This window comes from Anguilla anguilla, chromosome 6 (assembly GCF_013347855.1).
Source record: "Anguilla anguilla isolate fAngAng1 chromosome 6, fAngAng1.pri, whole genome shotgun sequence".
Taxonomy (NCBI): Eukaryota; Metazoa; Chordata; class Actinopteri; order Anguilliformes; family Anguillidae; genus Anguilla; species Anguilla anguilla.
Window position 1 is genome coordinate 55,350,021 of NC_049206.1, and position 22,484 is coordinate 55,372,504.

Below are 22,484 nucleotides of genomic sequence, written 5' to 3' on the forward strand. Positions count from 1 at the left end.
TCCTCGAGCTCGGATCGAACCCCACCCCCGCCCCCCCACCCACCCCGACTGCGCCAGTGTATGGTGGTATGTCTGGACAGTGGTCCCAAGCATACCTCGGAATCAACCATGGAGTGGTTAAGCGGTCTCAAAATTATTGCTATGCACTGGGGTTCAATTGCATTCCCGACTTGAACTCGACCGGAAATTCGTGGTCTGAGTTGAAGAGGGCAGTTCACAAGCACAGAGTGAAGTATCTGAACAATTTTTGAAAGACTCTGAATGGAGAATTCCATGCATATATTGAACAGTGACGCAATTTTCCTTCTTGTGGCTCTCTACTTCAGCCCATTGGATTTGAAGTAAGACAACAAATATGAGGCTGCAGCCATTTTATCATAATTGTGGAAGACAACTCAGCAGTGTTCCCAGAGTACTGAAAACAGGGAGGATAGTCATTTTTGGAAATAAAATCATCACTTTCTAAAATTCATTTTCACAGCAGCCTTTAATACTAATCTTTAACTAGGGTGCCAATAACTTTGGAGGGCATTGTAACTGGCGTTTACTGACATTTTTGGTGAGTAGGGTACTTACCGCATCATAAATGTTAAAAAAAAAAAAATGATAGAGGCTAAAGGCTAGTTACGTACATTTTGGGGGAAGCACTAGTGTACAACCTCCCAAACTGAAGGAGAAGCACACGTCTTTAGATGCAGTGAGACTTCAATCTAAGCGAAAAAGAGAGTCAAAATGTAATACACACAAGGTTGCTGGACTCCAGAACAGTCGATATTAGTCTTGTTCTCTTCAAAGACATTTAAACAAAAAGGGGGGGTCTTTTTTTGCTTGTATAGCCTTAAGCATTGTCAAGTGTTTAAAAAAATGAAGCTATCAGATTTCAGAATTTTCACATGCAGTGGAGCATTTTGTAGGCAGGCACTGCTGCAGTGTAGAAGATTGACTGAGCCTAACAAACTAAACCTGTAGGCTCATTTAGGAATTTTCAAGATATACACATGAACCTTTGCCCCAAAAAAAAATCTGAAAATGCCATGTAACCATAGTCATATTCTTATTCAAATAACTAAATGTACAACCTGCACGTACAGTAACTGGCTAACACTCCACTAATTCCCCTTTTGATTAAAAGGGGACAATGCATCTGCCAATATGGTGTTGCTGTTTGATTTTATTAAGCTTTTGGTCATATATGAATAACACAGCAATATGTATTTTAATGGATATCTGACAAGTGATTTGACAGATTTTTGAAGGAAATAAAGTTCATTGTGTCTCTTAAAAAGGGGTTTATATATATATATATATATATATATATATACACACATACATACCTGCACCTGCACCATTGAGCATCAAGAGCTGCTCACAAACACCTACCTGCCATAAAACAAACCGGCTATTATACGGCTGCATCATCAAACACGCCGAATGCCGCTTCTCACCTTACCTGGAAGCTAATTAAGAGCAGGTGAACAATCACCTGCCTCGGCACACCTGTGAGTTTCGTAGCCACCCCCCGCTATCAGAGTTACCGTATCGGCAAGGCCCCGACAGAGAGCCTCTTCTCCTGTGTCAATAGCATCTGAGAACGCTGTTCCCCCAAAATACAAACCAGGATTCGCGCCCGCCCCCCCCCCCCCCCCACCCCCCAGATACTCACTCCATGCTTGATGACTGATACTAATCTGAAACCCTTTGCCTTACAATTATGAAGATAATTGTAGGGGGGTCGACTGGGTTCTGAATGAGATGATCTCAGGTTTATGGAAACAAAAACCTGGCTCGGATACGAACCCACAAGAAAATCCAGTCCCGACAATATGCGAGGGAATCTTTAAGTTATTGGATTACAGAGGGGGCCAGGTGAAGCAGGGCCGGTGGTTCTGGTCTCTTTTTTAAAAAAAGTTCTGATCTGTAATGATCTTATAATGCCATTGTTTGAAGCTTTGCTGTTCTTTTGAAGGCAGGCGGGCCTTTTTTTTTTTTAATGGCCTGCGATGTGGCCGCTTAAAAAAAAAAAATAATTCCATTGAAGTCTCCGGGCTCTGTGTCTGTCCCGCGCGAAGTGGCACAGGATCCGAGCGTGAACTTAAGCGGTAATTTTGGCCGCCGCGGCGATAATGTTTCACTCTACCCCTCACAAGTCAGCGGCAGTGTAGTATAATGGGTAGGGAGCTGGTCTTGTAACCTGAAGGTCACAGGTTTGATTCCCCGGTAGGACACTGCCGTTGTACCCTTGAGCGAGGTGCTTAACCTGCATTGCTTCAGTATATATCCAGCTGTATAAATGGATACAATGTAAAATGCTATGTAAAAAGTTGTGTAAGTCGCTCTGGATAAGAGCGTCTGCTAAATGCCTGTAATGTAATGTAACAAGTCGGCGGTTCTCTGCCCTGAAATGAAGGTGCGAGTGCCGACACACACAGGGGTGGCGTTTACGGAAATCACCTGCCGTAGAATCAGATGTCTCAGCGCTGGGCTAAAACAAAAACCTGCACCCACACCGGCCCTTTTCGGATAAGATTGGACACCCCCGGTATTGGGGGGATACAGAGAGGAAAGTAACGGCATGGAGCAATGCCAGTTGTAATAATTAAGGTCCAGTACAAAATTAGACTGTGAGATTGCACAGCGACGATGACAGGATTTATTTACTTAAATGGCTCAACTTTCACATTGCTTATTTTAGACAGACGGGGCAACCTCCTTGATTCCCGCCTGAAATCTAATCAGCTTTTATACTATTGGATATCTGCAGAAGTAACCAGTGTGCCATGGGTGCAATAATGGTGTCCTACCTGAGAATCTAATCAGCAGGCACAAGGCCGGTTCCCCAAGTACTACACACCGCTCTTCTGTTCGCCTCTCCTGTTTTCAAAAAACGGGTCTCCAAAGAGCTCCTAACAGGGGGGTTCAAGACGATGCCTCCCTCTCCCTCATATCGCTACAGAACCCTGCTGCTGTTTTTGGGTGCGCTATCCCAGTTGGGAACGCTGGACTCGGGTTCGAATTCGCATCTACCGGCATCCCCTGGCTCCAATCGGACGGGGCAGCCCAAAGCCGCCCTCGTCCCTCCGGGTGAAGGGCAAATTGCTCGAAAGGCGAACGCGCGGCTGTTCGGTCGTTTATCAAGCTTAGCGGTTGGAAGGCAGCTGTCCTGGTTTTAATGGAACCCGTTCCAGAAGACAGTACAGCAGTCTTCCGGGGAAGGGGGGGGGGGGGTTGGGGGGCCCGTTAAATTGGCAGTCTTTCCTCCGCGTATGCCTTTTGTTCCCGGGTTTCTAAACCATTCATTGACTCGCCAAAGCTATTCATTAAGCCGTTAAACACTCTCTCCCTTCAACGAGCAAGGCCAGTCTTTTTAAACAAGCTAATTACAGACAGCAAACACGCGCATTTTAGCTTAGCCTGAAATACTCTAGTTCTGCACCGGAGAGAAAAACGCCATTGATTTGGGAATAGCGCTGCATTTTATTTTCATGGTTGTTCATGGTGTTTATAGGCCAAAGGGGCAAAAACTAACATCAGTACAGTTCCATATGTGTGGTCTTGAGGATGTTGACAAAGATGAGAGATTCTCCTAGAAATGCTAAATTCTGATTTTAATCTGTTGCAGTCCACCCACTGTGGTATTTGCTTTGCAGTTATTTCTGGCGTATGTTTTTTCAGTGTGGCAAAATGGTGGCAGTCTACACTGTAAAATATCCAGTGTCAATTCAGCTGTGACGGAGTACATGTGGTTGTTGGACTCATATGTATACGCTAAGAGTCATCTGAACATTGAACATTTTACCGTGTGCTGCCTCAGAGTCATGATGGGCCGTTGAGATTCTTGTTTGAACCAATCAAAAGATTTTGCTCTTCACAACGTAACGCAATGATTGGTCCCAACTGTTGAGTCACCGACCGCATACGGTAGCTCCGCCCACTCTTGTTGTCATGATGCCTTATCCTCCAATTGCTACAACCTCTGGGGTCAGGAGTGGGTCTGAGTGACAGTTTCTAAGGTGCACGAAAGCCAGCCAGCTGTATATGAACGTATTAACTTCATATAAGTTCGCATAATTTTAATATTGTGCAGAAAATAAAGAATAAGGATGGTATGTGAGATGAGAGAGATTGCAAAGGGTGACTGTTTAAACAAGAAAAAAACAGACATTAAGGGCCTGATTTACTAAGACCTTCAGCACCTGCAAAACCATTTTGTGCATTCAAAAACCAATAACATTGTCAATGATTGGTCATGGGTATTTGTTTTGCACCAATCGTTGGTTGTGTTATTAGTTTTGCATTTGATAAAGGTCTTAAATCAGGCCCTATGTACTTTAGATTTAATTGACCTTGGACATATATATGAAGAGCAAATCAATCGAGAAAAATAAACGGCAGACAAGGGGCTAGCAACTATGTATTGTTGACAGAAGAGAGTCTGATACGCATGTGATACGCATCTGCACTCTGATTGGACAATGCATGCAACACATTGTACAGTACTAGAGCCATGTCTTGGTGGTAAGCTGCAACATTCGCAAGAAGGACAGATTGCTTTTAGTGTTACGTGGTGTAATCTAAGGGGGATTTGATTGCAGATTATGCAAGGGATGTACTGTAACATAATCCTCTTGACATAACAGGATTTATAAAAGGCACTGGCCATTAGATGCAATTATTTACACTGTCCAAGCATAAACACCAGTTCCCACCAGTATACCACAGTAGTGGGATAAAAACTCTCATTAAAAACTCAAATTTCACACGTGCTAGCATCTCGGTTTGATCAGAATCAGTGTGTGAGGGAACAGTTTGTCAGAGATTTTAAAGCTGCCATTTAATGCCCTGCTCCTTCTCTCAATAGATGAAAGTATTCACTCGCCAACTTCAGTTTCATTTGTTTTGTGTTTCTGCAGCTACAGCACACGTATGAAGTCACGGAGACCTAACTTGGGAGAGTCTTCAACGAACGCGTCGTGGGGGCGGACATGTCGGCTCTGCAAGGTTGGTGGTACGCAATGTATTTCAGTGAGCCAAACTATGCAGTTCATCGCAGGACATTGTTAGCATACGCTTTATACTGGGTGGCACGTTTCTCTCGTGTAAGCAGACATGACTTTATAGGAGACCGTGGAGTTCTTTTCAAGAGTTTCACTCGCCTGTGCATACAGAACTTGCAGTGCCTGTTTCGGCAGCTATTACACCCCCCCTTTCCCAGCTGCTTTTCCCAGCTGCCCCCCCCCCCCCCCCCCCCCCCCCCCGCCACCCCCAAGTCGATCCCAGCATACACACCCCATTTTAGGCAACATCAACCAACTACAGAGTAACAACATTCAACGAAGATTCACAATTACTATATTCTCTAGATCTCTTACATTAGTTTCGCTCTCTTGCCCCCTCAATTGTGATGTCATCAGTGTTCTGGATTTGACAGTGCAAATAACTGCATTCCAATGTTCATTGCCTGCCACTAACGAAGCTTTCCCCATGCTGAAAGTGACCTGATACTCGAAAGGAACACTGCTCTAAAACTGCGTTTGATATGGTAATGATGGTAGCTACGACAAGCCCACTTATTTATGTATAATTCTGTATGGCAGGATTGAACGTCCAATTAAACCATACGTATTTGAACCAAACTAATATAAAATTTTGCAGACTAATTGCTCAGATCATCTTGGGGTTACTAAGGAAACTGAATGTAGTAGAGCAGGAATACAGATGTTGAAATGCAACCAATGGCCCACAACCAGGGCTTACATAATAGGGGTAAAATGACTATGATGTCATAGAAGACAGAGATGACCCAATCAAGGACTACTTTGGTAACAACTGAGAACAAAGCCAAAGATGATTGGTGGATACTTTCTGGCTATCTTTCCTGGATCCCTGTAGGAACTACCTGAGAGTAAAATGTAGGCCAATCAAGATTGGCATTGTTGTTTTGGTTCTGATTTTATTCTGTTGTGCTGTTACAAACGTAACCCATGTTTGGTGGAGCTCCTCTCTGTTTGCTACGAGCGAGGTGACGACGCAGCCGTCTTCCTGCCTGCTGCATTCGCCCTGCCTATGAGCAGGAGCCTGGCATAGCCCGCGCCCGCGGCTCAGCAGAAAGCAGGTCAAATGTGAGCTCTTCATTAGGCCCAGACTAAACAGCCAGGCTCCCCGTCCTCCGCCACACCGCTAATTCTCATTACGCCATTGTTACTCAGCCCCCCCCCCTTACCCCCCCCCTCATTGATTCCGCCATCTGCCCCTGCACGGGGAGGGGGGAGGGAGGGGGGGGGGGGGGGGTTAAACAGCGAAGGAAGTGGTGCGGGGATGATTAGCGATAGCGAAAATCTCCGTGCAAACACAGGCCCCGTCACCGAGCATCCCTGGAATGAGGAAGAGAGGGGGCGCTGAACACACAGCTGTCCGGCGACATTATCAGTGATGGATGAACGCAGCCAATGACAACGTTGCCCCGGTTTCCATTGGTTACTCATTACGTTTCTGAGGAATGCCAGTGGGAAGGGGTACAGGGCATGGTCTCTGAGGCATTTTCTGCATTTTGTTCTCTTGTAACAGGGCATATTAAGATATAAGTTATGACGTTTTCGGAGAAATGACACCCAGGCTTGCTGACTTTGGGGTCAGTTAAGTGCAGAGGATAAAATCACAGGAGAGCAGTTGAAGCTACTTTGGTCCTGTCAGTATGACAAAGAAGTTCATAGTTTTCTCACAGGGAAAATGTGCTGTATTGGATTTGACATCACACCAATGAGTAAGTCCAGTAGTTTGCATTTTACATGTAGATAGAATCGACACCTATATTGTGACTAAATGTCTTATATAATGTGATGTAATACAACCAAACCGTCCTCATTTGCTGATTAGTTGTCTTTTTGGAAGAAAAAAGTTGTGTGAGTCGCTCTGGATAAGAGCGTCCGCGAAATGCCTGTAACTTTTACATACATAGATCTCTGATTCCCCGAATGCCTCTGGATTTAGGTGCCAGCCCATATCAGGACCCCTGGACAGACCTACCACCTCCCCTCCCCCTCCACGGCCCAATGTTGCTGAAAGTAAGCCCCCCATTCAGGCATTACTGCAATCAGCTGGGCATTGATCACCCCCCTGTGCCCCCCCTCCGTGCCCCCCTCCTCCTACCTCTCTGGCTTACAGGCAGGGGTCCTGCCAGGGATTTTCGGGCCCAATTTAAAGACCTCACATTCGTCCCCAGGGCCACCCCGGCCCTGCACAATTGCAGGACAGTCTTTTGAGGGCCCTTGTCAGTCATGGCTCTCAGAATCTTCCTGCTCCTCCCAGGGTTCCACTGATTCACAGCCACGCTTTTCATCCAATAGCTAGACCAGACACTATTCAAAGAGGCACAATAAACCAACAGCAATAACCGCGGCAATAAAATAAAAAAATAAAAATAAAAAATCTGTGTGTATTCCTGTCCAGAGGCCAAAACTGAGCACTGCAAGAACATTTTTCATAATGGCTTTTATCTTTTTGCAGGAAACTTAGAGAGTTATTTTGAGAAAAAAATAACTGATTATTATTTATTTAATGGAATACGGCACTTCTTGTCCCAGCTGTAAATACCTCCATGCTTGCATACCCCGATATAAAACCAAAGCAGGTCTGTATTAAGTGCATAATAAAACAAAATCAATTAAAAATATTGATTTGACATTTGATTTATTTAAACCCATGTGCCACTTGCCACTAGTTTGCGGGAACACACAGGAGCACTGAGGCCTACTGCACTGTGACCAGAATCTTGATCTTACAGACGCGACGTACAAAAAAGTGTGAATTGAGTTTAAATTCAAACATTCATCTGGTCTGTCTTTGGAGACAGTGGGTTAACTCAAAGAAGCATCACAGATGGGGCATTTACTGGTGTATACCCTCACAATGACCAATTCACTGGCCAACCGCATTTGCATGGCAAAGGTCAGATCCAATCCGATTTGTTACGCATGCAGAAACTACCAACCGATAAAAAGTGAGCCAGGTTTGTTATTTGCTAGCGCCTGGGGCCCAATTCATTACAATTATGCGTTGAGCTGCTGGCATTTGATGGTTCTTTGGAAAGCAATGTAATTGCATAAATTTAATTCAACCAAAAGCAACCTTGCGTGTAATCCAAGGATTTGCACACTGCGTTTCGCTACAAATGTAGTACGGATAACAAAGGTCAGTTAAAATAGATTAATTGTCAACGGACGTTTTTTTAAAAACACTAGTGTCTGTCACAACAGCCATCAGAGAATACGTGTTTGCAGATTTCCTAATCAGATAGGATAATAAATTCAGTTAGGCTACGTTCTGTTTGTTTAGTATTGAACGAGAATGACCGGATCGAAGAAGTCTATTTTGCTCAACTTACATGTTTAATTGTTTTCTTCTTCCTGCCATAGCAGTTCTTGCATTCTCATGATCTTAATAGCGCTCATTAGCTCTAAAGTGCTCTCGGCAACAAAAGGCGCAAAGAGCTTGGTCATTAGAGAACACAAACAACGTAGCCTATCCGGGGAAATGCCTTCATTTGCATGTATGTGGCGGAGTCAAGAATCAAGCAGGGCGATTAAACTCCGTGCCAGGGATTCGCTCCGAACCGCTGATCCCTCACCGTGAGCCGACAGGCGGGCGGGGGAGCCTTTATTGGCTCGGTCTCAGGTGAGCGGTCATGGGAAAGACTTCGCAATAATGAGCCGGCAGGAGATCGCGACCGAACGGTTTGACGCGGAAGTCGAACAGGTCTGCGGCGATTCGATCCGTAGCGTCGTAGGTGCACCTAGTTAACCGAAGTACAAATTAAGCACTGTTTGCAAAGCTTGTTTGTAAAACGCAGTAATTAAAGTCAGTACACAGACGCGAAGGTCAAGCGCTGCGTTGTATTTATCATCGCTTAGTGTTATTGTTAACGCAGCTTCAGTATTAAACCCGATGTTACATTTTAATGGAAAAGAAGAACATATGCAGATGGTATTAAGAATGTGACTTGTCAAATTATACCATTTCATTATATACTGCTTTGAAAGCCCAGATGTTAGACAACTGATGAACAAGCCCATAATCTTCCACAATCTTAACAATAACAGTATGGAACAAAATCCCATCTGTAAAACCACAGAAAACGCTTAAATTCCAAGAAGCGAGGAATCATAAAAACCTTTTGGCATCAATGACTTTACTGTGTATGGTCAGTGTCACAGGAACAGGATTTTTACAGATCATCAATTTGTCAAATGATCAGATAGCAGGGTTCATGACTCCTAGAAGGGGATTGGGGAAGATTCTTTGACCACAATGTTGTGTTTGTGGATATTTAGAGAAACCAAGGTCATTTCATTGAATGCTATTTTTTTCCCCTTAATTTAAAAGAACCCGGAATGATCCTGCAAGGAAAGGTCTCTGCAAAAGTGTGTCCATGTCCTGGGGTCATCATAAACTCATCCCTTGTGTGTGTCGCCATTACACATGATATAGTAGAAGACAGATCATTGCTTTGAGAAGTTAATTTTTATTTCTACTGGCCTGAACATTTTCCTTATTACATTAAACATACAATGCGGTGTCAGAGCCTTGGTTGGAAAATCTTTGCCGGTAGGTTGGACTTGGTCGTAGACTGAAGGCATGAAAGGTCGGGGCAGCCTTGAAACAGGCTTATGGCACATTTTATTAAAGCTTTTCTCTACCGCGGTGATAATAAAAAATTAAACAGCGGCGAGACGAGCAAAAAAACTATTGTTTGTCAGAAGGAGTGAGAACGTAAATGCTTTTCTCGCCAATGAGTTGCATCTCGCTTAATAGCAAATGTGCAGTATCACCAGGCTATAAACAAGGCACAGCGAGTACGAAACTAGCCTGCTTCCTTCTAATGTCTCATTAATGAGTGGAACAGAACAGACACTGAGACGCAGATTCATTTTAAAATGCATGATCACCCCCACTTGTTTAATTAGCCTTTTCCATTACAAAGAGATGATGTAAACACAATGTGTCTGTTGTAGCCTACTACTACTCTGATTGGGTCATTGCCCTGCGTGCAGAACCGGATAAAGTTTGTTTCTGATGCACTGTTTTTTCTGTTCAAAAACAAAGGGTCTCACTTCTCACTATGCTATCTGTTTATGATCTGAATAAAAAATTAGACCATTTTTAATAAATGTGGAAAGTGTACAAGGTGCAAAGGCAGAAGCCCTGGTTTAGGTTCGAGCCTTGGTTATGTCTGTAGACAGCTACCTATGAGTTTGCAGTAGCGGAACATGATTGGCTTTGTGCCATCATGGAATAGAATGGGTTAAAGTCAGTCTTCAGGTCTTCAGGGCTCCTCCAGGTTCCTCAGGTTGCCATGGCGTTTGTACCTCCCAACAATGGACCCCAGTGCCCACAGGCTACTAGTTGTCATCAGTGAGAGACGCACCTCTCCTCTGATCATCCCCGGCTACCTGCAGTAGTGCGTGGCCTGCAGGGTGGATCATACGTGTAGGTTTGGGGGGGGGGGGGGGGGGGGCAGGGAGACATGCCCCCCCCCCCTTCAGTATTTTCATATGAATCAATTGCTTAGACTAGCTTGCATGTTTGTGAGACTTGACGTCTGACCCCGCGAGAATAGGTGGTCTAGCAGTGTGTCTCCCGCAAAAGTTTAACCTTTTTGAAGAGTATGGTTTTTTTTTTGGAATGTTTTTTCTTTTTTCAGTATTTTGCGTCAGTGTTCTAGAACTCCATGGCTTTCAGCCGCCAGTAGCGATCGTTACATCAGCATTGGAATGTTCAGTCAAGAACGTTCCAATCACACATTTGTGACCTCACACCAAAAAAAAAAAAAAAGAGTAAAAATGAAACCTGTGTATATGAGGTGGATTATACGGTAGTCTTTCACTCATAGGAGGAGAGAGCACACCTCAGCTGTATTGGGCCTCACAGTGCGCTGGAGATGTGGTGGTGACTGACAGGCATGGTTTTTTTCTTTTTTCTGAACAAGGAAATAAGGCCACATCGCCCTCACACTTCATGCACCTTCACACTCCTCTTATCAAAAAGGCCGACAGACCCAAATTAAGATAGCAGGCAGAATTAATTTGCTGAATTCTTTTTTGCAGCTTGGTGAAGAAACAGTGTGACTTCATTCCATGTGACTTAAGTGAAGAGGTACTCGGTGTTCTTCAGGGGTGTAGTAACATTTAACTGTTGGTGCTCTTTGGAAACAGAGGTGATAATGTTCATGAAAATGAAAACAAATGCTTTTGTTAAAATTTTGGTTTAATATCTTTTTTTAATGAAAGTAGAATTGCAGTGCATGTGAATAACTGAATACATATATTTTAAATATGGGCAATCTGTACAGAAATAGATAGAAATAAGGTGTTTGAAAACCAAGTTTCCCCCAGACCCCCATGTGAATTTGAACCGTTAATCTTCTATAGAAAAATGCTTGCTAGGGAAAACATGTTTTCCTTTTGAAACTACGGGGGAAAATGCGCACTTGTCCCATCATCCAGAGTCAGCTCTCCTGTACACATGATGTAGATGCTATATCTTCACTTCTTCATTGCTCATATTTATTACAAATAATAATCTGATCTGTTTTCACTCCCCCGGCCTCCACCCCGGTGACACAAACGTTTAGGTGTGCAGAAATGTTTTAATATAGAACAGCATAAATAATACGCACTGCATGATGGGACGGCTGGAATTAATGCAGCAGTATCTGTCTGCATTATGCCCCCTATGCATCTGTGTGTGTTCCTGTTACATGAAACGGACAGCCTCTCCAGAACAATTACTGTCCCATTGCTTCAACCCCCCCCACCCCCCTCCCCCCCCCCGTTTCCACCACCCGGCATGCACGCCCTACTCCCCACACGCCAAGTCCTCAAAATATCCCAAATTTTGGGTGAATCAGATTAGAAACGTTCAAGTAGGCTGGACTAATAAGGAAAATTAATTTGAAAGATGAAAAGGATGTGTCTGCCACCACCGCCAAGCCCCCCCCGCCCCCACCCCCCCACCCCCCTCGTCAGTTTCATTAACCGTCTTTCTCCTCCGGAGTTGTCCTACATTCACTCAGTCAGGTTGGCCTGTCCCAGGATTTCGATGTGAGCCTTTCTGATCAAAGAGACAGATAACCGTCGAGAGGCCAGATCACAGGGGGTCAAAACCCCCTCCTGTACCCCCCCTGGGCCCCCATGGTAGGATGTGGTCGTTAGGATGAGGAAACGGGTCCTGCTGAACCTGCAGAACGCTCCCCGATTTGCGGCCGGCCGAACAATAGGCCCGGTCCCGCCATCGCAGTACGACGGGATTTGCAGGAGTTGGAGTGCGTCTCGTATTTTTTATTTTTTTTTGGGAGGGGTAGTTAAACGCGGGATGAATGAAACAAGAGAAACGGCGATCTGAGCCGGCGGGTCATGAAGGGAGAGCCCCTAACCCCCAACCCCCCCCCCCCCCCCCCACCACCACCACCACCACCCAGAGGGGTCAAAGGTCGCCATCCTCCTAGGCTATAAAGATCAGAGAGCAGGCCGATTACCACCGCCGGACGCGGTAATGACCGTTAAATCGGCATTACATCACACGGTGCGGAGTGCCGCCACTGGCTCCTCAGATCTGGAACCCCCCTCCCCCCGCTCGCTCCGAACTCAGGGAAGGGGATGACAGCGGGTATCTCGCTGCCTGATGTCCGACGAAGCTCAGCTCGTCCGACTCAAACGAAGCTGTTTAATGTAAACAAGCTTTAACGTGTACGTTACCAGTGGTGACAGGCAAGCTGCTCCTATTTCGATAATTACTGACCTGAAGCTATTAAGAACCGTGCCAGTTTAAACAAGGATAGCCCATCAGAAGCCTGTTTATTTTTAGCTGGTTGTATGTTGGATAGTATCACATTTGTGACTCTCCTGTGAAATCAATTCAGTTTCCAAAATAACTAGAATCAATATCTTGTCTGTATTTCTTTGAGAAAATTAACCTAATATCTCGGTTAGAATTACATCTTTATTTGTGAAAATTGCTTCGCTTCAACAGTCAGGTGAAAAGGATTATAAAATAGTTTCAACCCTGGATGCTTACCACGTTCTACAATGATTGTAAATCCAATACAGTAAAAGTTACTCAAGCAGCCTGTTTGTAAACAGTATCACTCTGCGCACAAATGGCGACTAACTAAACAATATTACAAAATAAATAATGTTGTGTCAATAAATTTTTCTGTACATTGTAACCGTTTTATGAAAGTGATACGGCACTCGAGGGCCATGCTGTATCCTGAATACAGTCAGGGCTGCAGGGGGGTTGCCAGCTTTGCTCCACTTCATGTCGTGCCTCACAGCTCCCCTGTAGCTGTGACTGTAATGGTAAATGGACTGCATTTATATAGCGCTTTTATCTATATATTTATATATCCAAAGCGCTTTACAATTGATGCCTCTCAAGGCTGCCATGCAAGGCGCCAATCAGCTCGTTGGGAGCAATTAGGGGTTAGGCGTCTTTCTCAGGGACGCTTTGACACTCCCAGGGCGGGGGATCGAACTGGCAACCCTCCGACTGCCAGACAGCCGCTCTTGCCTCCTGAGCTGTGTCGCCCCCAGACTGTATGCACGATGCAGCACGGCCTCCCATGCCGTATCACTTAATTCAGCTGCTGTGGGGTTATCTTTCAACTGCTGAGAGTGCTAATCGTGAATCATCAATCAAAAACAGGTGCAGGGTGGTCACAGTAATCAGTATACAAGGTACTTTCTCCAGCCCGCAGAACCCCCCCCCCCCACCCCCTTCCCTTTTTCTTTTGTTTTTCCTCCTTGTTCAACACTCCACCTCTGAATTTCCTGTTTGGTTTTTTTTTGTTTTTTTTTTAAGTGGAATTTGCAGTGTTCTGTTTTATCACTTTCCTCTCAACTTTTCCTGAAAGACCCACCGTTTGGTAATATTCAATGACTTATTTCAGTACAAAAGGTGAAAAGTTTAGCTAACAGTAAATGTTTATTACAGAGCGGAAAACCTTTTTTTTTTTTTTTTCCCCGCTCCAAGAGAAGTGGGCCATGAATCTCTCCTTAAATGTATGTACACGGTAGCCCTAAAAGAAATCCTGCACCAACGTGACAGTGATGCATTTGTTTTGTACCTGGGGTCCGGTCGCTCATTAGTTTCTTATTGAAACGTAGCGGTCCAGGGAACGGAACCGGTTTCTATGTGGGGGGGGGAGGGGGGGACTGCAATAATATTTAATGTCGGACATTTTGAATTATGGCCTTAACACTTGGAGCATCTGGAGCCCATTTTCAAAGACTTAGCAGAGATGTGAACCCCTTTATTGGGGCTCTTACACAGTAAGATTATGTTCAGTAGGCTAGGGTAGAACGTATTCATTATTCTTTAATGCATATCGCTACAGGTCATTCCGTCTCTGCACCAGGTTTTTTTTCCAGGTTAATAGAGGCAGTATTAATGTTTGGCTCTGGTGCCGATTAAAGGTCAAGTTTCACATAAAAAAGTAAAATATTGTTTCCCTTTCCACCTTATAAGAGCTGCTCGCTAGTAGACCCGCAGCCAATCATAGTTCCTGGTGTTTTTCCCACCAAATGTCTTGTTCCTCACACTGAGGTGTGGTCATTTTGGCGGTGTGAATTGAGTGACAATATTTTTAAAAATGTATTATATTACTGTTGCTTTTGTTGCTGCTGTTATTGTTGCTGTTGTTGTTGTTTTTTGTATCCATGCTATTCATGTCGTGTTTATTGCTTATCGATGCATATTTTGTTGAGTTGGCACAGCAATATGACAACTATGCTATAGTGGACCGGCTTACCACGCCTTATTATTTTATGCTGAAAATTCATTAAAGAAATGATAATGGGACTTTTATCCCTTTGAAGAGTAGGTTTTTGGAATGTTTAATTTACTTCTTTTTTCAGTCAGTCTTCTAAAACTCAATTGTTTTCAATTACTAGTAGTGATTGTGACATCAGTGTTAGAATGCTCAGTTAAGAAACTTCTAATCACATATTTGTGATCTCACACCTCAAAGGATTTAGCAGGAAACCTGTCCTGGTGAAGAAGTAGAATTTAGCCATAGAAGAGACTGAAACAAAGTCCGTCTTATTGACTGTGGATCCGAAGAGGGTGAATTTGGCTGAATGAATGCGCGTAATGTTTTGTTTTAATGGGTTACATGTCATTAGAAATACTAGTCACATTAACTCGCAAAATGGTTTTGGCAACCTTTGGAGGGACACCCTATTAAAACCAATTACAGCGCTAAATTGAATTTTGAATCTATTCTTATTAGATGAATACTTTTGGGGATTACTGCAATTTTCCACGGCCTTGGAATGGATTATGGATGCTGCCAGCTACTGTCGTGTGCATCTTCATGCAAAACTTCAGTCTTCAGTGCCTCTCTGCCGACCGGACACACTTTCCCCATGCACACTCTTCCTGGACGCTGTCCCAGCTCCCTGACCCCCTTACACCCCTGCTTTCATTTAAAAAAAGAACGTATATATATCCCTCTTTTTCTCCCTTCCTTCTCTCCGTTCTCTCACCTCTGTCTCGCTCACTCTCTCTGTCGCACTCCTCTCTCGCACTGTCTCTTTTTCCCTCTCTCTTCCCAAGGACATGCACTTGAAAAGACTATTCAGAGAGTCTCCTCAGTGTCCTAGTGAAAGGTGTGTGTGTGTGTGCGCACATGCATGTTTGTGTGAAGTGCATGTAAGCATTTGGTCTTGGGTGTGTGTGTGTTTGTGCTTGAGATGCTTTGGTTCACGGAGAGTAGGTATGCATTGTGAACACGTGTTTGGGGGCATGTGTGTGGGGTGGGGTGGGGTGGGGGGGGGTGTTGGCTCGTTCACAATGAACAAGTATGTATTGTGTGTGGGCGTGAGTGTTTTTTGTGTGTGGGGGGTGGAGTCATTTGTGGGGAGCGTGAGCAAATGTATGTGTGTCTGTGTGCGTGTGCGTGGTGTGTGCGCGCACGTGTGTGTATATGGTGTGTTTTTGATGTGTGTGTGTATGTGTGTGTGTGTTTATGTATGTGTGTTCAGTGTGTGTGTGTGTGTAAGTGTGTGAGTGTGTGTGTTTGATGTATGTGTGTGTGTGTGTTCAGCATGTGTGTTTGTGCGTATGTGTGTTCAGCGTGTGTGTATGTGTCCTCGTGTGTGTGTATGTGTTCAGCGTTTGTGTGTGTGTGTTCGGTGTGTGTGTCTTTGTGTGTTCTTTGTGTGTGTGTGTGTGCATGTGTGTGTGTGTGTGCGTGAATGTGTGTGTGTGTGTGTGTTTCATGTGTGTGTGTGTCTGTGTGTGTGCGTGAATGTGTGTGTGTGTGTGCATGTGTGTGTGTGTGTGTGTGTGTGTGTGTGCATGTGTGTGTGTGTGTGCGTGAATGTGTGTGTGTGTGTGTGTTTCATGTGTGTGTGTGTGTGTCTGTGTGTGTGTGTTTCATGTGTGTGTGTGTGTGTGTGTATGTGTGCATGTGTGTTCAGTGTGTGTGTGTTTCATGTGTGCATGTGTGTGTGTGAATGTGTGTGTGTGTGTGTGTGTGTTTCATGTGTGTGTGTGTGTCTGTGTGTGTTCTATGTGTGTGTGTGTGTGTGTGTGTGTGTGTGTGTGTGTGTGCGTGAATGTGTGTGTGTGTGCATGTGTGTGTTCAGTGTGTGTGTGTGTGTGTGTGTCTGTGTGTGTGTGTGTGTGTGTGTGTGTATCTGTGTGTGTGTGTGTGTGTGTGTGTGTGTGTGTGTGTCTGTGTGTGTGCGTGTGTGTGTGTGTGTGTGTGTCTGTGTGTGTGTCTGCCTAAGTCTCTGTTTAAAAAAAGAGGCTGTTTGGAGGTCCCTGAGCTCAGCCAGTGAAGCAGCTCACAGTGGGCTGACCCGACCGTTCCATCTGTATGCAAATCCGGGCGGACTTGCTAAACTTTGATCGAATGTTCTGGCCCCTTTCCTCTTTATGTGTCGAGCAATTATTGTAGCACATTGGCTCTTTGTGCTGCGTTATTACACTTTGTGCGGAGTGGATAGTCCCTCACACCTGTGAGAAAACCACAGCAGATGGTGGACCCTGGCATCAATAGCAACAGAAAAAAAAACCCTGGCAAACAGAGCCCACCTATAACTGGTACGCTGTTTATTTAATGTTTTTTATCGTCCGTGTTCGTGTCCCAGGGATTTATATTACATAGAAAAATGGCCACTGGAGGTGCACACAAAGGACATGCTGTGCTGTTTTTTTATCATCTTGTTTCTTCCCTTATGATCTTGTTTTTTTCCCCCCCTAGTGTAAACGCGCGAAACAGAAAACAAGTCTTATTTGCGCTGAACGTGTGTAACATAACACACACTGGATGAGCCTGCGAGCGAGATTGGAAAATGCATAATGAATAAATGGCCTTTGCTGTGCGCCTCAAAACAATTTGGTTTTACTTGCATTTTAACTTAAAACAACCGCAGATTCAGTTAACTGTGCCTTTTTCAGACGAGTATCGCTTTCTCAACACTGACGCTGACTGGTGGGGCATCAGTGTTGAGTAAAATTTTTAAATGCATCAGAATACAAGAGCACATAACGGCAGTGGTACTTACTGTACTAACTTCGGAAAATTACAAAAAACAACAATTCACTTTACAACCCAAAAAATATAGAACATTTTAACTGCATCCGTTTTTGCGTGTTGTTTTCGGAATGACTGGGAAAATGGTTTGTTCGCCAAGACCTTACTTGTCTTGGTGAACTCGGTGAGCCGTCACCGTTGCCATCAGCTGTCACCGATGGCACTGGTGACAGCTCTTCCTGCTGATGTATAAATGTGAGTCCAACCCAGTTTTTCTGAAAAAGTTAACACAATTGCCACCCGATTACTTAACATTTTAAGTATAAATGGGTGTGAAACGCCGGCTAATGTTAATATTTTTTGTGGCTAGCCGCTGTAAGCTGGGCATGTCAGGTAACATGTGCTCCAGGGTTGCAGTTCAATTCCCGGGTGGGGCATTGCCGGTGTTCCCTTGAGCGAGGTATTTAACCTGAATTGATTCAATAAATATCCATCTGTGTAAATGGATTGTATGTATAGGAAAAAAAACAATGTACGTTGTAGGAGACTGAGCATCTGCTAAATGTCTAAAATAAAAATAAAAATGTGCTATAGGTCAGACAAGGCCGTGATGACATGAAATGCATTTGAAACACCGACCAGCACTCTGACATAACAGAACGCATAGCTCTTTCCAGCCCAGTTCACAGCACTGGTTACAAACTAAATAAAGACATCTTGCAGGGTCTTTTTTATTTTACATTGAAGTTTCTTTTCTGTCATGCTGTTTGAATTCCAGACATAAAGAGTGTATGTGATCTTCCACAGGACCGGTCCAACCCTGTCCAGTCCGAATGCTTTGAGCTTCACAATGACAATATTTCCTTCCAGCCCTTATGATTACTACCTCCCCTCCCCCCCCCCCCCCAGTACAGTACAAGTGAGGAATATCTCATACAGTGATTTGCCCTCCAGGACATAGAAACCTTTGTTGGGTTTCTGCTTTGTTATGCTAAACTTGGTCATGGCTGCCTTTTCTGTTGTTGTAGTGAAAACGTTTCTCTCTCTCTCTCTCTCTCCGAGCGCATCTCCCCTGGATCTGTAGCTGGCAGTGTCTGCTCCTCGTGGGTTAATTCCGAATGAATTATCGCCCCGGTCCGGTGCGGGTTAGCCAGTGGATTTGATTTGAGGCGGTCCTCCTCTAAGCCTATTACTGCATGCATGCATAATGGCAAGGGCCAGGCAGGGGGATAATATGTATTAATTAAGGTAAAGCTTTGGCCATATGTTTGTTTAATGCAAGATGGCTGAACTTCAATGTCAAGTGCGTAGGGGGTGGGTTGGGGGGGGCGAGGGGCGGGGGGGGGCGCACTTAGGAGTGTTAGGGGGATTTACAGTGGACGTGGAGGCGGTTTACTCCAGGGGTCAAATGCGTCAGCTTCCACCAACTGGCATGCCATCGCTAAAATAGAACAGACAGACGATGCCACTGTACTTAACCTGCCAGGTCCTGTCCAGTGTATGTAAACCAGGATAAATATACGCGGTTCCACAGCTAAATCTGTACCGCCACGTATCTGGACATCTGTCAATATTTAAGACCGTAAAATCTTTTTCTTTTTTTTCTTTTCATTTTCTTCGTTTTCTTGTCACTTTTGATTTGAGGGATTGTACAAATGTTCGCTGTCTTTTACATCGGGTCTCAAAGTCAAACTGCCGTCCGCCTTTACTGAGGGTCAGTGATTCCTAGGAGACGAGACAAGGCACCTAGTTCTGAACACCAAAATACATGTTTAGGGAAAAAAAAACTTTTTTATTTATTTTGAAAATAAATGATAAAACCGTTTAGCCGTACTTGAACCGAATCATCTAGTAAGCTGTGCGTTTTCACGCCCACTGATAATGGCTGGCCTTAGCAGATAAGAGATTGTGCGATATAGATAAGATACTCCAGCCTTGCCTCCGTGACCACCTACAGAAGCGGTCCTCTCGGTTTTGCCTGAGTGGAAACGTGCGTGTTGGGGAGAGAGGGGGAGTGTGCGGCTGCCGTACCGCATTGGGTCTCTCTGGTCAGAACATACCTGGACGGATGAACGAATAATCTCATTATTCCCAACACTCGGCTGACAAGGGGGAAACAGAAGTTTGGGGGCGAGGCGGGGGGGTGAAGGAGGGCATTGGAAGGTGAACTTCCTTCCGTGGGAGACAGAGAGGTCACCATTACGTAATTGGTAGCCGCTCCCGTCCCAGACATCCAGGAGTAACAGGGCGACTCGTCCCGGGTTCGTCCCAGGGAAGCCCCACACCCCCCCCCCCCCCCCCCCCCGCGCGCCCCCGCCCCCGCTATCGGGTTGCAGCTAATGCTTTCCGTAACCATTAGGGTGGCAAGGCTGGGGCCACACGGCAGATGGCACCGTGCCTCTCCCACGGCTGTTTCGGCTGCGAGAGCCACCCACGGTGGCAGCCCTGACAGTCACTTACCCCCCCTGCCCCCCCCCCCCCCCCCAAAAAAAAAAAAACAAACACAAGCGCCAGAGGACTTGATTGAAGTCTGCCATGGAGAGGGCCCACACCAGAATGGATTTAAATACAGCACTCCATGCTTGCGAGAGAGAAACAATAGAAACTCTGAGCGACGTCTGAGTGGAGTCACGTTGCCCTTGTCCATTATGAATATTTTAAATTTTGAACTTCAGAAGTGAGGCGAAAGTAAGAATAGAATTATACATTTCTGCCTTGTTCCCACTTCGGTGCTGGTAGATATGAGCAGTTCTGCTCCTTTGTCTGCTCCTAATGCGCAGACAACGTGCGAGAGAGGGGCAATTTATTAGTGATTCGGTCAGCGAAACAGACGACCGTTTAATGTGGATGAGGAGAGTGAAGCGGTCGGGCTTGAGGTGCCGCTCGAGTCTCTCTCTCTCTCTCTCTCTCTCTCTCTCTCTCTCGGCGGTCCCCAGCCTGGCTCCCGCCTCACAGTCACTGGTGACAGATTTTTCATCCGTGTCCAGAGGGGCTGGCCCAGGGCCTGACAAATCACCCGAGGTTGACATATTTTGGGCCGCCCTGCGGAAAAAAGGGGGCCATGTGGCCGATGTTGGTAAACATTATCTAGTATGGGGTCCTGGCGCGATATCGCCGTCCGCTGGAGTGCGATTAGCTGGCGGGTCACGTGGGCGCGACACAAAAAAGCAGACCGACTCGCCTCGCGCACGGCAGCCAAAGTCTGCTGCTCCGCAGCTGCGCCAGTTTCCATGGCAACCCCCGAACAATGCGAGGGTAGCGAGGAGTGTGTAAGCTTTTTATATCTGCTTTGGGAGGGGGGGGGGGGGGGGGGGGGGGGGGGGGGGGGGGTGGATCTAAACACTGAATTTGACTAATAGACACAATAATGCCTTTTAGTGTGCTTTGTGCGATACGTTTGCGTTGGAATAAATAAATCAATAAACACACGAGAACAGGAAAGGGACATTTTTGTTTGCCAAAAGGCAGCTCTGCGCAAACCAATAATTTATAGATCATGGACGCGTTTTTAGCGCTTTTACTGGGAAAGCAAAATCCAGTAATGATACGTTATCGCCTTCACGCGTTCTACTAATGCGATGTCAAGGTAAATTACTTTTACTACATTATCACACGACTCAAAAAAGTCAGACGCAGCAAAACGCTAGAACCGAGGGAATGGTTAGCCTAGGCTACATTTTCTCTGTGACTCAGGCCAACAATGAGCTTTATAAGAGGTGACAGCTGCCCTGAGCTCGTAGGAAAACAAGACGTGACGAACTAAACTGAAGGAGAAAAACTAGAAACGAGCGTAAAATAGGTCATTAAAACAATGCTAAATCAATGGGTTACTGTAGCATACTCCGATAACGTTCATTCACGAGGAGAGGACCGTAGAAAATATAATAGCCTAATAAATGACTAGTTTCATGAGGTGAATTTAACATTATAGGTTCTGACAGTACAACGGCTTCTCTGCCGCGATTATGTAATTATTCAGATGCTGCCAACCCGAACCAGTTTAGATGCGTGACTGACCTGCAGGTAATAACGTTTCGTGTCCTTTGTCGCAACGATATTTGCGCATGGTTGCAGCTGTAATCCTTTGGTTATTCCGTTATTTCCACTTGTCAGCAATGATTGGATGACTGGAACTCCCTACACGGACATTTCTTTATTACCATTGTAGACCTCTGGCATTGGTACCCCCTTGGAAAATGTGGTCTAGCCTACTGACTTTTCGTGACTCTGAAGTCTGAACTACACCGTTTTCCGTTTAGATTAACAAAGAGCCCAGGGAAATGCTAACTGGAGCTGTGCTGTTCGCTATAAATTGAGCATGCTCTTTAAACTGCGCAGAGATCAAACAATTACTAGATAGATGTTCTGTGGGGGCGGGCGGCTGCATAGCAATTAAAAAAGTGGGCCACGTTCAGCTCTGCGCTATTTCAGTATAAAGCTCATAACATCTTTACGTTTTGTGCTGTATGGCATTTTTTTGCTAGAACAAGTGGAAACGGCGGAACAGTAGCTCTGACCGACGTCGTTTCCATACACAGAAGACCCCAAACCTCTCGCAGAATGCCGTGCATGTCCCGATTGCAGTGCGTCCCAGCCTCGCCGTACGTGGAACTCCTGTGCTTCGTAGTGGAACTGAAGAGACAAAACAATAGCTACTGTACACGGCTGGTTAACTGCATGCCTACCAAAAAAAAATCCCCGAGGGATATTTGGCGGGGCCTAATGTAGGCGTCTAGCGAGCTCAAGGTTGAGTGAATTCCATCCCGCGGTTGTCCTCGCTGCTATCGCTGTTTTACATTCCTGCACGCCGGAGAGAAGGCGCGTCAGCATTGTCAAACCTGATCCTGTCAACCAAGGTAAACTGCTGCACAAGTCAGACCTATGCGCGTTGAACCTGAATGCGTCGAATGTTTTTTTAAAAATTTTTTTCAGGGTTCAAGTAATGTGG

The 22,484-nt window shown here is 45.2% G+C and overlaps 1 long non-coding RNA gene across 1 annotated transcript in view; it reads left to right on the forward strand.

Annotated features, from left to right (window-relative positions):
- Nucleotides 1–22,484, forward strand: part of LOC118230280 — a 143,259-nt gene that overhangs the window by 58,615 nt on the left and 62,160 nt on the right. The window contains exon 2 of the long non-coding RNA XR_004765818.1: nt 4,911–5,005. This is a non-coding gene — a long non-coding RNA (uncharacterized LOC118230280). The remainder of the gene's footprint in view (nt 1–4,910; nt 5,006–22,484) is intronic.